The 16,823-nt window shown below is 44.8% G+C and overlaps 1 long non-coding RNA gene across 1 annotated transcript; it reads right to left on the reverse strand.

Annotated features, from left to right (window-relative positions):
• Positions 1–202: 202 nt before the first annotated feature.
• LOC121133145 lies at positions 203–4,063 on the reverse strand. Its single transcript, XR_005869903.1, has 2 exons — positions 3,757–4,063; positions 203–502 (listed from the first exon to the last, which is right to left on the reverse strand). It is a non-coding gene; the product is annotated as an uncharacterized LOC121133145 (long non-coding RNA).
• Positions 4,064–16,823: the final 12,760 nt, after the last annotated feature.

Consider the following 16,823-nt stretch of genomic DNA (forward strand, 5'->3'; position numbering starts at 1 on the left):
ATGTTACCCTCTAAGTGGTTCCTGACACACAACTGTACTAGCCTGCTCAGCCCTACCCCTCTTTCTTCTTTGCTTGTCCTGCCTGACTCTTGCCTCTACCTGCTTGAATCCCTGGGCATTTGTTGTAAGTTTCCTTGGGAAGCTACTACACAGTCCAGTGAGTCCACAACAGACCAAAGCACAGACATCACGGAAGTCCAACTTTGTGAGCAATGAGTTTTATTGTGGTCACTTACAAGAGAGTGAGGGGTTCTTAGAGGAACAAAGATGACCCAGAGACAGCTGCATCACCAAAGCCCACTCAGCATGGCTGACCGCTTGCTCTCAAAGCTGGGCACCTGGAGCACACTGTACAGCCAGCAGGTAGCTCAACAGGTTCGGAGCGTGCCTCTTCCCGGTGCCTCGGTTGGTTTCTGCTTCTCCCAGGCAGCAGGGCTGGTCTTAGAACCCTCCTTGCTGCTTGGCCTCTCTCAGAGTGACTCTCAGCCACTTGCCTTGTTTACTTTTGGAGAAAAAAAAAGGGCATAGTGAATCTGGTTGGTTTCAAGGAGTTCCTGAAACTATTTTGAATTGTTTACTTTACAGCTTATGAAGCTTCCCTGAAGGATGGGTTGTTCTAATCTTGGCGTAAATGCTGTTGTTACACAAAAATTGAAAGGCTCCTTGGACAAGAACAGGAACAAAATGGAGTTACAAAAAAACCAAAAAACAAACAAAAAAAACCCAACTACCCTCCCCACTTATATTGGGATATGTAAGAACTTTGAGCAATAAACTTAGTGTGGGTCACAGTATTCACTGGATACTCTCCCAACTCTAAAAACAAAGCAAAAAATTGACCTTTTAAAAACTTATTTATTTATGTGCACAGCTACTTAGCTTGAATGTATACATGTATACCACATGTGTGCCTAGTTTTCACAAAGGCCAGAAGAAGGCATCAGATCTCCCAGACTGGATTACAGGTGTTTAAGAGCCATCACCTGGGCGTTGGGAATCAAAGTCAGGCCCTCTACAAGAATGAGCACTCTGAACCACTGAGCCATCTCTCCAGCCCTGGAATTCTGAAAGAATAAGAACTAGGACCCAAGGTGCATTGGCAGCTCTAAATATTCTGTGTGTGAAACTGAACGTTGGAATTATACATAGAGAGATACCAGAAGCTAACATTTAGCCAAACCTGGTGGCACATACTTGTAGTCTCAACACTCAGGAGACTGAGGCAGAAGGATCACAAGTTTGAGGCCACCTTGGCCTATAAGGAAGATCCTGTCTCAAAAATCAAAACAAAACAAAGTGAAACAATAAAAGCTAACATTGCCAAGCACTTACTAACTGCTGGGCTCTGTTCTACAATATCCTGTGAATTTATGGTATCTATCTATCTCATAGGTGTGTGAAGTAGGGATTTTTAACTCAGGTGAGGAACGGACATGATGACAAGGTCGTATTCCACAAGGCTCAAGGGAGAAATGAGATACAAGCTCATTGAGTGGTCTGGTTTCAGAATCAAACAGCTCCTCACTGTCAACCTCTCGGTCTCAATGTGCAGATTATTCTCTGAAACTCAAATTCCATCTCACAGATGGGGAGCCTGAAGACCAGAAATATTGACACCCGCCCACATCCAGACAGCTGCACAATAGCCGAAAAACCCCATCTCTTCGAATCCATTAGAAATTCTTCCACCTTTTGCTGACCCTGACTCAGACTCAGACAGAGGACCTGAAGGGGTAAAGTTCTCATTTTCTTGTTCCAGGTCCTTGACAGTTCTGTGGCTCTTCTCTGTATGATTCTGGCTTTCCTGTGATGGGGAACCTAGAACATTCTATAGTTGAATATCTGCATTAGTCTAGGTCTAAGGAAAGGTCCTTTATCCCGCCTAAAACAGTTGCTAGCAGCGATGTCAGAAGCTCGCAATGACTGTAAATCCAGCTCCAGAGGATCTGACACCCTCTCTTGGTCTCTGGGCAACTGCGTGCACACACACAGAAAACACACACACACACACACACACACACCACATACATATGGGATCCTGAGGCAGACCACACAGGACTACATATCAGCTCTATCAACTATCACTGAAAAGTTACCTAACTTTTCCATGCCCTGGTTTCTGCCTTACTGAAGATTATTGGCTGCATGGGATCATTGAGCAAACTGTCCTGAATCAAACATAACAAACACGCAATGCTAACTGTTGTTAGAGACAACACATATTAACCCCCCTTGAGAGACGGTTTGTAAATGTGAGAAACTTCTCAAGTCCGATCACTGTGTGGCAATGACACATCTGACAGCTTAGGGCAGTGAGCTTCAAGCTTCCAAGAATGGAGCCGCTCTGCATTGGACTCAGTGTAGTCCAAAGACATCTCTTCTGAAGCATCATGGGGTGTGTAATGTGAAAAGTAGCACACAGAGAGGATATCTTTTAAAGATAAACAATGATTTTAGAGGCAGAACACACACAGAAATGTATAGTAAGACAGCACAATAGTCCACGTGTAAGATGACTTGCAGAGACTCAGCTCCCCTTGGAGATGGCATATCATATTATCACTTAGCCGTATTCCCGTATGTTTACTGACCTAGTTCCAAGCTTCTAAACAAACCCAGCTTATCATCTACAAGCATACTAAACAACAACAAATCTGAACTCTTAGTTTCTTCTAGATTCTACAGCAGCATACCTCTCGTGTCCTATGTTAGTTTCTGCAAAGGAATGATCGCAAACATGAGGACGCAATGCAGTGGCCGGTGCCAAGGAGTCGGGGGGGGGGGGCAGGGGTGAAAGAGCAGTCTAGAGGTCTATTAATAGCAATGTATTTGAGCACCCTTAACTTTTTTCTGTATGTTTTGCTTTAATCAAATGAGACATTTACATGTCACCATTTTCCTGTGTATTGCTTGATATATTAGTGTAGTCATAAAATATGCCAAATAAAATAAAAAGATGTTGATTCAGAAGTGATTAAATCTCTCAGTGAACTCACAACTATTTATTTGAACTGCTTCATTTTCCTGATTAAACAGCAGAAATAATTTAATAAATTATCTGAGCAAATCACTGCTTGAAATGAATAGTGCAGGTCTTCTAAAACTGAATCTAGGTTTATTTGTGAGTGGAGAGCAATAAGATGGCTAAATTAAAGAAGAGAAACGAAGCTGAAGTCAAACTTATTATGTTCCCCCCTCCCTTTCTGAGTGGTAATATAAATTTAAATAAATTTTACTTAAATTAATTCCATCTAAATTGCCTGTATCAGTGCAATCATCTTGAATGGTAGATGGAGCAGAATGGAAAACACACACACACACACACACACACACACACACACTCAGAGATTCTTAGGATGAAGAGTAAAAAACAAACCATCATCTTGTTCTAATTAGAAGAAACATCAAGGATAAAGTAACCATTTAGGGAATGTACGATATCAAAAACAACTCTATGACCCCATAAAAGAGACACCATAGGAAAAGATCCTTGAAACTACTGTTTGTCCAAACCACCCAATCAGACTCCCTGGACTCTGTGTATCGGCTATTGATACTTATCAACTAAAATCCATGAAAAGATTATATATGGAAAGTGTAAAGATAAAAACTCTGAGAAGTTAAGAGGATTGTCAATCCGCACGCTAAAATCTCACCTTGTTCCCACCTCGTCAGCCTCCCACATTTAAAATCCATACTTACCCTACCATATATGGCAGCCTTTTATTCTAATGCCATATCATCCAAATCACTAACCTGTGTGAAATAGTCACATGAAGGTCTAACTCACAGGACACGTTTGTAGAGTGGCTGATGGAGGCTCACAGACGTATAATCCCAGAACGTGGGAGGTGGAGGCAGGAGAAATCCAGAGTCTGGGATACATAAGTTCCTGTCTACAAAGAAGAGAGGGAGAGAGGAGAGGAGATGGGGAAAGAGGGAGGGGAAGGGAGAGAGACACACACAGAGACAAAGAGACAGAGAGATTCCTGGTGAAACGGCTTGGGCGTAAAGAAGCCACCACTCTCTTTGGAGGTAAAAGAAGTTCAGATTCCTGCTCTGTCATAATTGCAGATAGCACGGGTATTTATAAAGCTAAGATAATACGATGCCATTTTTTTAATCATCAGCACCAGAACCTCATTTCATTGAGTTTATTTCCATTCTCCTGCTGGCCTGTGACCCTCATGGCTCTGTGATGGTAGGCTCCTTTGTTTGCTCTGGGCGTGGTCTGACACTGGAGCAGAGCAGAGCAGGATGCAGGTGGATGACAGGAATGCTGGCTGGTTTACAGGTGTCCTACCCAGTGGTGTTTCATGTGAATTTCCTGTGATCTGGTGCTTTCGGTCTGAACTGTCCCCCTGCTTTAGCCAGCGGCTGGAGATAATACGGGCCATGATCACCAATGAGTCAGTCTCACCCTCCAGAGGCCACTGTGCACATTGTCAACAGCATTCAGAACAGAAGTCAAGTCAGCCTCCATGGACGGGTTGTTTGGTAAAGAAATGTGTTTTCTTCAGTGAGACCGCTGCAATGATAGCTCATCCAGGGACTTTATTGGAAAATTGTGTTTTTTAGGGGTATGGGGACAGGTTATCAGTATGTAGCCCAGGCTGGAATAAAACTTTGGATTCTCTAGCTTCAGCCTCCCAAGTACTGATGCTACAAGGTGTGTACCACCACACCAGGCTAGAAAGGCAGCCCTGAGCCCCACACCCCAGCTATCGACTCAGAAACTCCCAGAGGCCCAGCAACTTGAGTATGAACAAACCCCAGTGATTCCAACATACACTAAAGTTTAAGAACCACTGGGCTCTCAATGCTCTAGTTTATTTTGTGTGTGGGAAAGACTTGATTCTATCACAATGCCGTCGAAGCCTCAGCTTCATGCGTGTATTACTGTGTGTCAAACACGCCTGTGAAAACTTAGGGGGAGTGAGCTGTAGGGAAGATTTGTAGGACAAAAAAGGAGCACATCTAACAACCAACACTGTGATTCTAGGCAAGGAGTCTTCATGGACCAGGATACGAGCCTTTCCGACACAGCTTGCTGAGAAAGAACAGCTTTCTGACGTTCCACAATCATCTTATGGGACTTCTTATTGTCACTGCTGTCTAAATACCAAGACAGTTGCATGTCACGTAAGGTCCTGAGTCCCAGGTGCAGGTTCACAACCTTCTAGGTCTGTGGGATGCCTGTCCCTTCCCGTGCTAGAATCTAGGTCTCTCCTCCTCACCGTGGCCAGGCCCTAAAGCCAGAACTGCAGCCAAGGAGCAACACACACCCTCCCGCCTTTCCCTTCTACCCTTTTCAAATGTTCCAACTTCTTCCTCTGCCCAGCCTCCAAGCTCCTATCTCCTTCTGGGCTTTCAGAGCCTGAAGCAAGACAGAGGTGGGCAGGGCCGGGTGAGCACAGCACAGTCTCTCTCCAGGCCTTCTCCAGTGTTACAACCTGCTCCCTCTCATTCTCCACTGCCCGCTTCCATGTCTCTCCTCAGACAAGGAGCCTGAGTGTGGGGCCTCAGAGACCACGGCTAGCTGCCGGCCTGCAACTCTCTAGGTTCTCTAGAACTGGCTTTGGTAGCCTGCAGCCTCCAGCTCACTTCTCCAGGGCCTTCCTGGCTCTCCTGCCCCTGTTCCCCACTCCTCTCGCACTCTCCCCCTCTCTCTGCCCATCAGCAGCTTCTAGAAGTTGGGGTTGCTCTGTGCTTCACGTTGGAGTCTAGGCTAAAGGTGACCGTCACGACCAGCAGCAGGGCTGGATATAGGGGAAAACACATTGAGTTTCTTGCCTTTGTAGATGTATTCTGGGCTCAGCTTAGCTCTCATGTGGGGGGGGGGCACATCAACGGCTTCAGGACTGTTCCTCTGTGAGGGATTTGAATTTAGGGATCTCGGTTTTGGTGAGGTAAAGTTTCCAAGGGTAATGTTTGTCTCAATTTTTCTGTAATCACCTTTCTGCCTCCTACTCTCACAAGCAAAAGGCTGCTTTGAACTTTCCCATCATCCAAAGAGAGCTGAACAGGATGAGTCCCAACCAGGACTTCCTGTTGAGCAATTCATGCATTTGGGCCTTTGAATACACCTCCAAGTCCCTTCCAGCAGTATCTAAACTCATATGTGATTGCTTCCATGAAAGAGGATGTGTCCAGCTCCCACTGGGACAGGAATCACAAAGGGTTCTGAGTCCCCAGGTCCTACCTGCAGAACAAGTTTGTGGAGTCTACAAATAGCAATCACAACCTCTGGATTTCTTTTCTATGGCTGGGCATGGTGGTACGTGTAATCCCAGCACTCTAAATTCAGAACTCTGAATGAAGCCAAAGGATCTAAAATAGGTGAGCCTGGGCTACAAACAAGTCAGCCAGCTGCACAGCGATGATGCCCTGCTTAAAAACAAACAAACAAACAAACACCAGAGTGGAGGACAAAGCCACATGTTATGTGACTGATCCCTGACTGGGAAACCGTTTTCTTCTGCCTGGAGTTAGAATAATTCTGGCATTAAGGCAACAGTGAAACTGTATTCAGTTTTCCCAAGCGAGACTACGGATGTAGTTCAGGGGCTGAGCCCCTGAAGTGTGCTTTATGTGGGTGCTGAAGGCCCTCACTTAGGTCTTCACGCTTGTCACTTTACCCACAGAGTCATTCCCCAGCGCTGTGAACTGAGATAGTCCCTCATTAAGCAGCCTCGGCTAGCCTGGAACTCACCATGAAGGCCAGGCTGGCTTTGAACTCACAAAGATTCTGCTGCCTCTACTTCCTCAGTGCTGTGATTAAAGGTGTGTGCCCCCAAGTGACCCTAAAAACATGTTTTTTGTTTTGTTTTGTATTGTTTTTTGAGACAGGGTCTCTCTATGCAGCCCTGGCCATCCTGAAACTCGCTATGTAGACAAAGTTGGCCTTGAATTCACAGAGAACCACTTGCTTCTGCCTCCCTCCCAAGATCTGGGATTAGACACATGTGCCATCATACACAAGCCCTAAAAAAAAAATCTGATCCAAAAGCATTTAGAAGGTAGACTTACTGTATTCTTGGGGCTACTGGATATGTCCCAAAGAATATGTTTTTTTGTTTTATAGGAAAAGAATAAAATTTTATGTTTTATAGGGTTTTATAGTTGGCTCTATCAAGGACATTTTATATAGATATAGATATAGGTATAGGTATAGATACAGATACAGATATAAATATAAATATATGGATGTATATGGGCCTAGAGGAGCAGAACTGTAATTCCAGCTAATCTGGAGAGCAAGGTGGGAAGATCATAGGTTCTAAGACTGCCTGGGATACAGAATAAGTTAAAGGCTGGCCTAGGTAATCTAGAAAGCCTCTACCCCCTCAAAAGAAAAAGTAAAAATGGGAGGAAGGGGAGGGTTATGTCTCTCAGTGACAGAGCTTGCATGTGGTTCGAGATTTGATCCCTAGCACTGGAACCAAAAGCATATACATTATTCATCCTTACAATGTCGGGATTAGGTGACTGAGGAAGGATACCAATGGATCTAGAGTGGGGACAAAAAAAGAATCCATTTGTGCCTCCTTTATACCCAAGCTGAAGAAGTTGGATCTGAAAGCGACCATTAGGAAGTTGGGTGTCAAGACCAGCAAGGATTTTATATTTTTGCTTTGTTTCTATTTTGAGATGGGGTTATTTTGTGATGTTACCCAGGCTGCTCTCCAAATCTAGATCCTCCTGCCCCTGAGTAGCTGGGATTAAGATGAATCTCCATGCCCAACCAGAATGGGTCTTTCAACTAACTCTTTCACCATTACTCTTAGAGCCAGGCTAAAGTTCTTAGTCTGCCCCAGAATTAGAGAAAACGAATCAACTAGAGAAGTAGCACCATTGTAGCTCTGGGGGAAGAAAGCTGATGTGTAAATACAGCTATGAGCCCGTGGGGCTGTGCAGAAGGGAATTGGTGAGGCAGCTGGCCCTCGGTCAAATGGCCTCACTCCCAGAGACAGGCCCAACCCGAACCCTTCAGTCAGCCTCTGTCCTCTGGCCCTGCTTACCCCGATCTCTCCAAACGGAAAATCAGGCAGTGGGCTTTGCCAGTCTCGTGTAGGATCATGGTGAGGCGTGATTAGCGCTTCAAAGCATTGCCCTCCCAGATTGGTTTCCGCGTTTTCTCGGGATGAAAGCCAGGTCATGGTGGAGTGCTAGGGGCTAAGGATTGTCGATGTCACTTGAGATGCACTGCATGGAGAGGGAACCATGAAACATCAAACTGCGGGGCTGCTGGAGACGTCAAGAAGAACCACAGCACCAAACAAGCCGCAGAGCTCCCCAAAGTGGGGGAGGAGGCCTCAAACGTCTGCAAAGCCCAAACCAGAAAAGTCATGTGTGTTTGGACTCTGCGAGGGAGGGCAGAGGGTGACCCACAAGCAAGGAACACTGACAAGCTGTGAAAGGCAAATGCCGTTAGCGCAGCACACCACCCGCCAACATCTGTAAAACAAGCTCCCGGGAGTAGAGCGGAAGCAATTGGCTGAGGAGGGTCCACGGGTTTGAGCGCTGATGGCAGAGAAGTACAGTGACACACGGGCCTTCCTGACTGACGAGGACAAGCAAACAGATGCACAGCCACCCCCTCCCAAATACACACACCAAGTGTCATAGCTTTTTACTTTTGTTTATTTATTTGGTTTTTCCAGACAGGGTTTCTCTGTGTAGCTCCTTTCTCTTGTAGACCAAACTGACCTTGAACTCACAGAGCTCTGTCTGACTCTGCCTCCCAAGTACTGGGGTTAAAGTTGTGTGTCACCACCGCCTGGCAAAATGTCATAGCTTTACGGCAAGATCTCCATGGAGTCCTTGGATGGCTACTAAGCTAAATCTTATGTCTGGATTCTAACTGAGACATGTGTGCTCATTTACTAACATTTAAAACTGGAGAAATACAGCTAATAGCTCAGCTTCTCCAACCTTCCCCATTCCCAGCAACTACAGTATAATTGCTGTGACAGATGGACATATTTGCAAGAGATTTCTATTATTGTCCCCAATTACAGGTAATGAAACAGAAGACTGGGAACACCCAACCCAGGCTTTCAGGAAACGAGCAAAGCTCCTGCATGTTGCACCCAGCCCTGCACACGCCTCACACCACCAGTTGCCAGTGTACCCAGTACCAGGGCACATCAGGACCAGAACCTCTAGAGCCAGCTGTACAAACAGGTTTCCTATCCAAAGTCAGATTACACGGGAAGCCAGAAAGACTGCAGTCACTACGAGACCCACTCATTTGAGCACTGCACACCCCACCATCAAGCAGTTATTGAGATGATTGTCACTGAAGTCTGGGTACCATCAAGCAACTATGGGGACTGAGGAGTGGGGAGCAAGAGCGTCCTGGTGTGACTGTTTTTCCTGGTTGTCAACGTGACTATATCTAGAATGAACATGAATCCAGGAATGGAGGGCACACTTACGATCTGGATCTTGAGGCAAGAAGACAACATGACTTTGATCTAGATCTTGAGTCTGGATGACACAAGCCTTTAATCCAGACCTTGAGGCAGGAAGGCACACCTTTGATCTGTGTCACACCTTCTGCTGGAAGGACAATGGAAGAAGGAAAGGGGAGTATTCCTTCTTGCCTGCTTGCCAGTGCCTTGTCAGCACATCCTTTTACTTTGCTACCTCATTGGGATGGATCGGGCTTCTTTTGATGTGGATCGGGCTAATTTCTGTCAGCCCTTCACCTGTAGTCAGATGGCCTTGGCCAGTAGGATCATGGGGTCTTGTGTGCATGTGTGTGCTGCAGTAGGCATTATGAGAGTTTGATCCCACAATGCCACATCGGACTTCCACGGTAGACTGTGGTGCCTGGCAGAGAGGATTGCTTGGAACAGCTAAAATCAACTTGGTTCTCCCTTAACTCTGGCCTATAAGGGCTGAATCCTAAAACAAGTGTGGAGCTGGGCACTAGAGCAGCCTTGGCTCTTTGCAAAGCTGAATTCAGATATTCTGGGATCGTGGTCGCTTTAATGTTCCAGGTTTGCCATAACCCAGCCTGAATGGCGCCTTCTCATTCCCTAGGCCTCTCCCTGGCTGCTTCTATCCCCCACCCCATCTTGCTGAGGAAAGACACTATGAGTACGTCAGTCAACTGAAAAGATTTCAAAGATCAGGGAATAAATAACTACCACATGCATGCCCTATCACTGAGAAGGAGGAGAAATTCAAGGTGCGACCTGACACTGTAAGGTGACTTCAGAACATAGCTTCCGAACAGGAATCAAAATACCTTAAAGCACACAGGAAAAGAACTGTATCCCACCCACCTGATGCTGACCACAGGCCTCAGGGTGATGAACTAGAGCAGAGCCAGATTGGGGCATCAAGAGAAAAGAAACTGTGAAAGACCCTTCCCAGGAAAGTGTTGAAAAAAGAGATGGAGGTCAGGCAGCAGTGGCACTCGCCATTAATCCCAGCCATCAGAAAGCAGAGGCAGGCAGATCTTTGTGAGTTTGGGGCCAGCCTGGTCTACAGAGTGAGTTCTAGGATAGCTTGGACTGTTTCACAGTGAAGCCTTAGAATGGAAAGGACAATCACAGCACCTCAGCACCTGGCTTTTCAATGCCGGGGCCAAGAGAGTGGACGTAGGGGAGTGACTGGACAGTGACAATCAGCAGTATATGCCAATTACAGAAGCAGACTGTGAGGCTAGTCTTATTGGGGACCAAAGGTAGGATGTGTCAAAGCAGTATATGTCAATTACAGAAGCAGACTGTGAAGCTAGTCTTATTGGGGACCAAAGGTAGGATGTGTCAAACAGAAGCAGACTGTGAAGCTAGTCTTATTGGGGACCAAAGGTAGGATGTGTCAAAGCAGTATATGTCAATTACAGAAGCAGACTGTGAAGCTAGTCTTATTGGGGACCAAAGGTAGGATGTGTCAAGGCTTCAGAGAGGATCAACAGGCTGGGTATGGTGACACAGGCCTTGGAAGGCTGGTGAGTCTCTGTAGTGTGGTGTACATGGTGAGGTTTTTTAAAAAATAATTTATTTCTCTTTATTTTATGTGCATTGGTGTTTTGCCTGTATGTATATCTGTGTCCAATCTCCAAATACAGAGAGTTGTGAGCTACCATGTGTGTGCTGGGAATTAAACCCAGGTCCTATGTAAGAACAGTCAGTGCTTTTTTTTATTTAAATTAGAAACAAGCTTGTTCTACATGTCAATCACAGTTCCCTCTCCCTCCCCTCTACCCTGACCCCAACAGCCCCCTATCCCATCTCCTTTCTGCTCCCCAGGGAGGTTGAGGCCTTCCATGGGGGATCATCAAAGTCTGTCATATCACTTGGAGCAGGACCTGCTCCTCTGTATGTCTAGGCTGAGAGAGTATCCCTCTATGTGGAGTGGACTCCTAAAGTCCATTCGCATACTAAGGATAAATACTGATCCCCTACCAGAGGGCCCATAGATCACCCAGACCTCCTAATTGACACCCATGTTCAGGGGATCTGGATCAGTCCTATGCTGGTTTCCCAGCTATCAGTCTGGGGTCCATGAACTCTGCCTTTTTCAGGTCAGCTGTTTCTGTGGGTTTCCCAGTGTGATCTTGACCCCTTTGCTCATCACTCCTCCCTCTCTTCAACTGGATTCCAGGAGTTCTGCTCAGTGTTCAGCTGTGGGTATCTGCCTCTGCTTCCATCAGCTACTGGATGAAGGCTCTAGGATGGCATATAAGATAGTCATCAATCTCTTTATAGAGAAAGGGCATTTAAGGTAGCCTCTCCACTATTGCTTAGATTCTTAGTTGGGGTCAATGTTGTAGATCTCTGGACATTTCCCTAGTGCCAGCTTTCTCTTTAAACCTATAAAGACTCTCTCTATTATGGTATCTCTTTTCTTGTTCTCCTCTATTCTTCACCTGACTCAATCTTCCTGCTCCCTCATGTCCTCCTCTCCCATCTTCTTCTCCATTCTCTTTCTCCTAACTCCTTCTCCCCTTCCCCTGGGAACCAAGAATGTCTCTCTTAGGGTCCTCCTTGTTTCCTAGCTTCTCTGGTTGTGAGGATTGTAGGCTGGTAATCCTTTGATCTATGTCTAAAATCTATATATGAGTGAGTACATAGCATGTTTGTCTTTTGGTGATTGGGTTACCTCATTCAGGATGGTTTCTTCTTGTGCCATCCATTTGCCTGAAAATTTCAAGATTCCATTGTTTTTTCCACTGAATAGTACTCCATTGTGTAAATGTACCATATTTTCTTTATCTACTCTTCATTTGAGGGGCATCTAGGTTGCTTTCAGGATCTGGCTATTACAAATAATGCTGCTATGAACATAGTTGAACAAATGTTCTTGCTATATGAATTGCATCTTTTGGGTACATGCCTAAGAGTGGAATTGCTGGATCTTGTGGTAGACTGATTCCTATTTTCCTGAGGAGCCACCATACTAATTTCCAAAGTGGCTGTATGAGCTGGCACTCCCACCAGCAGTGAAGGAGTGTTCTCCTTTCTCCACATCCTCTCCAGCATAAACTGTCATTGGTGTTTTTTATTTTAGTCATTCTGAAAGGTGTAAGATGATATCTCAAAGTTGTTTTGATTTGCTTTTCCCTGATGGCTAAGGATATTGAGCACTTTCTTAAGTGTCTTTCAGTCATTTTAGATTCCTCTATTGAGAATTCTCTGTTTAGTTCTGTACCTCACTTTTTAATTGGATTATTTGGTGTTTTGGTGACTAGCTTCTTGAGTTCTTTGTATATTTTGGAAATAGCCCTGTCAGATGTGGGATTGGTGAATATGTTATACCATTCTATGGGCTGCCTTTTTGTCTTGCTGACTGTGTCCTTTGCCTTACAGAAGCTTCTCAGTTTCAGGAGGTTATTGTCAATCTCAGTGTCTGTCTGTGCTACAGGTGTTATATTCAGGAAGCTGCCTTCTGCACCAATTCGTTCAAAAGTACCTCTTACTTTCTCTTCTAAGAGTTTCAGTGTGGCTGGATTTATGTTGAGGTCTTTGATCCATTTGGACTTAAGTTTTGTGCATGTCGATAGAAATGGATCTATCTGCAGTGTTCTACATGCCAGCATCCTGTTATGCCAGCACCACAGTCTGTGCTTTAAACCACTGTGCCATCTTTTCACACCCTACATAGTGAGTTCTAACCCAGCCAGGACTGTGATTGTACAGTGAGATGTAAATGAAGTAGATCATAGATAGTCACCTATAACAGTCAAAACTTATAGTTATGTTAGTTAGGGTTTCTAGATATACAGAGATGTGTTTCAAATAGATAGGTATTCTTCAAAATCTTTCAAAGACCTATAGACTATGGTATATAAAATGGTTCACTAGGATTTTTCAAGACAGTAAGACACATCTTCTGGCAGCACTAATTATGTCAGAGAGGAAGGTGGGCATTGAAGAAACTCATTATAGAGTTTGCTTTCAATATAGCAGGGATAGCCATTTGGGCAAGAAGTTTCTCTTGCCTGGACGGTTTGATAGCATGCCGTCCAAACTGGACAAGCAGATTACAAAGAAAATTGATTGCTGAACTTGCCAAGGGACAGGGTGGTCTGTCAAGGTTCCTGCTTCATCAAAAAATCTGACAGACATTATGGGCCTATAGACTGAAGAGGGATGCCCCAATATTACAGAAGAACTTTGGGTGACTGTCCAGGCAGCAAGATGTCTCTCTCAATTCTAGAGTTCATATATTATCCTTCTGAGGTCATTGATGGAGTTGAAGACAGAAAGTTACGGTTGTTTTTCCTTAGTTATGACAAAAGATAAGCTACATATGAAACTTTAGACTCACAAAGATAGATAGATGATAGACTATTTTCTTTAAATTTTGCAATATGTTAATGGACTAAATATTGTAATTATAATTCTTACTTGATAATTGTTTTGTTATATGTAATTTTACTATGTGAAAGTTAAACCTTTTTACTTAGACAGAAAAGAGATGATGGGGGATGTCCTTATGTATGCTGTGAATATATGTTTTTCTTATTGGTTGATGAATAAAGCTCTTTTGGCCAATGAACAAGCAGAATTTAGCCAGGTGGGAAATCCAAACATATAGAAAAGGTGGTAGGTGGAGTCAATGAGCTGATGAGAAAGGAAGAGGCCCAGGCATCACTGGTAAGCCAAGATTGATAGATACACAGATTAATAGAAATGGATTAATAATTAAGAGAGATCTACCCAATAAGAAGTCTGAGCCACTGCCCAGTTTATAATTAATATAAGCCTCTGTGTGTTTATTTGGAACTAAAAAGCTGAAGGACGGGGTGGGACAGAAACTTCTGTCAACAGTGAGACCCTGGAGAGAAGGAGGAGGAGAAAGAGGAAGAGAGAGAGAGAGAGAGAGAGAGAGAGAGAGGAGGAGGAGGAGGAGGAGGAGGAGGGGGAGGAGGGGAAGGAGGAGGAGGAGGGGGAGGAGGAGGAGAGGGAGAGAGAGAGAGAAGGAGGAGGAGGAGGAGGATGAGGAGGAGAGAGAGAGGAGGAGGAGGAGGAGGAGGAGGAGGAGGAGGAGAGGAGGAGGAGGGGGAGGAGGAGGAGGAGGGGGAGGAGGAGGAGGAGGGGGAGGAGGAGGAGGAGGAGGGGGAGAGGAGGAGAGGGAGAGGAAAACCTACGATCTGAAGGTACTTTAGCATTAGCAAAGGCCAGAAGATGAATAAACTCCTTATTTTCTGAGTTTGACTATTTCACTCTCTAAACAGATTCCAACCTCTCTGCTCCTGTGACCCACAGTATTCTTCCTTTGTCACATCTGTTTAAAGGTCAGCTGTTTTCTTTTGCAATGCCTGTGGCAAACAGCTTCACTCTGATGTGGTTCTTTTTTGTTTGTTTTTTTGGCCCAGCATAGGAGGTTAGTTCAAAGCAAGAATTGTAGTTGTTTAACTGCCTTTCCTAGTGATCTATCACTTATAGTCTCAAATTCTTTTAATTATTACTTTTTATTTAATGTGTATGGGTGTGAATGTCAGGAGATGGTCAGATCCCCTATAGCTGGAATAATAATAGGTGGTTGTGCCATGCTAGGAATCAAACCTGGGTAGTCTACAAGAGCAACCAGTGGTCTACTGCTGAGCCATCTCTCCAACCTTACAGCTTCAAATTTTAAACAATACTCCATATAAATCTATTTCACCCACTTAACAACTCTTAAAGCTCAATTCAGAATTCTTTCATTTCCTTATGTACTTTCTCACAGCATCATAAAAGTGAATTTGTTATTATTAATTCGAAAATCTGTTGATCTTAATTTTCTTAAATTCAAGATTATTTTTATACTAGCATTAGATTAACAGCAAAACTGGACAGAAACTGCATAGTCCCCACATTTGTTCACTGACCACCCACAGCCTCCTCCACCACCAAAATCCTGTGCCTGTATTACAATCCATGGACCAAGGCATTGCAGCCAAAGTTCATAGCATGTAGATTTTTTTTTTTTAGACACAGGGTTTCTCTGTGGCTTTGGCTTTGGAAGCTGTTCTGGAACTCGCTCTTGTAGACCAGGCTGGTCTCGAACTCACATAGATCCACCTGCCTCTGCCTCCCATGTGCTGGAAATAATGGCATGCACCACCACCACCCTGCCAGCTTATAGATTTTTTTAATTAATTAATTTATTTTATACACATTGGTGTTTTTGCCTCCATGTATGTTTGCCTGTATGTATGTCTGTGTGAGGCTGTCAGATCCCCTGGAACTGGAGTTACAGACAGCTGTGAACTGCCATGTAGGTGCTGGGAATTGAACCAGGGTCCTCTGGAAGAGCAGTTAGTGCTCTTAACCACTGAGCCATCGCTATAGCCCCTTGTAGTCTATATTATAAAAGCTCCCTTCCTTCCTTTTCCTTCTTTCCTTCCTTTCTTTCTTTCTCCTTCCTTCCTTCCTTCCTCTTCCTTCCTTCCTTCCTTCCTTCCTTTCTTTTGTTCTTTCTTTTTAAGGCAGAGTCTTAGTCTCACTCTGTAGTCTTGACTAGTCTGGAACCTACTATGTGCCCAAGCTAACTCCAAAATCAGAAATCTGCCCGCCTCTGCCTCTCAACTGCCAAGATGTGACCACATCTGGCATATTAAGGAGATTTGCTCACATTGAACAAGTCATGGATTTTAACAAAGGTAATGACTTGTATTTATCATTTACTATGAGGAAAATACTTTTGCATTTTATCTTTTAATTAGGATATTTTGAATTCATTCACTCATTCATTAGCGACGAGGTTTTATTTTGTTGCCTAGGCTGATGGGGAACGCCTAAGCCTCCCCTGCTGAGTGCTGGCCTCTCCATGAGAAAACAGATTAAGGGACTAAAGATGTGGTTTGTTTCTTTGTTTCAAGTCAGGGTTTCTCTGTGTAGCCCTGGCTGTCCTCGAGCTTGCTTTGTAGACCAGCCTGGCCTTGAACTCACAAAGATCCACCTGCCTCTTCCTCTTGAGTGCTGGGATTAAAGATGTGCTCCACCCCTCTCCCACCCCCAGCCCCCCACCCCCCCACCCCCAGTGTGGCTCTTTTTTAGAGTGTTTGTCGAGTATGCCCAGAGCACTGGGTTCCATCTCTAGCTCATGCCTGTTGTTGTTGGTTTCTTGTTTTGTTTTGTTTTGTTTACTCTTTGACTGTTTGGAGGGCCTGCCATCCAGGTCGCAAATAAATCACAGGGAGGCTTTTTTTTTTTTTTTTTTTTTACGAGACAGGGTTTCTCTGTATTGTTTTGGAGGCTGTTGGTCCAGCCCGGCCTTGAAGTCACAAAGATCCGCCTGCCTCTGCCTCTGCCTCTGCCTCTCCTGCCTCCTGCCTCCTGCCTCCTGCCTCCTGCCTCCTGCCTCCTGCCTCCTGC

This window comes from Mesocricetus auratus, unplaced genomic scaffold, assembly GCF_017639785.1.
Source record: "Mesocricetus auratus isolate SY011 unplaced genomic scaffold, BCM_Maur_2.0 Super-Scaffold_100020, whole genome shotgun sequence".
NCBI classification, from domain to species: domain Eukaryota; kingdom Metazoa; phylum Chordata; class Mammalia; order Rodentia; family Cricetidae; genus Mesocricetus; species Mesocricetus auratus.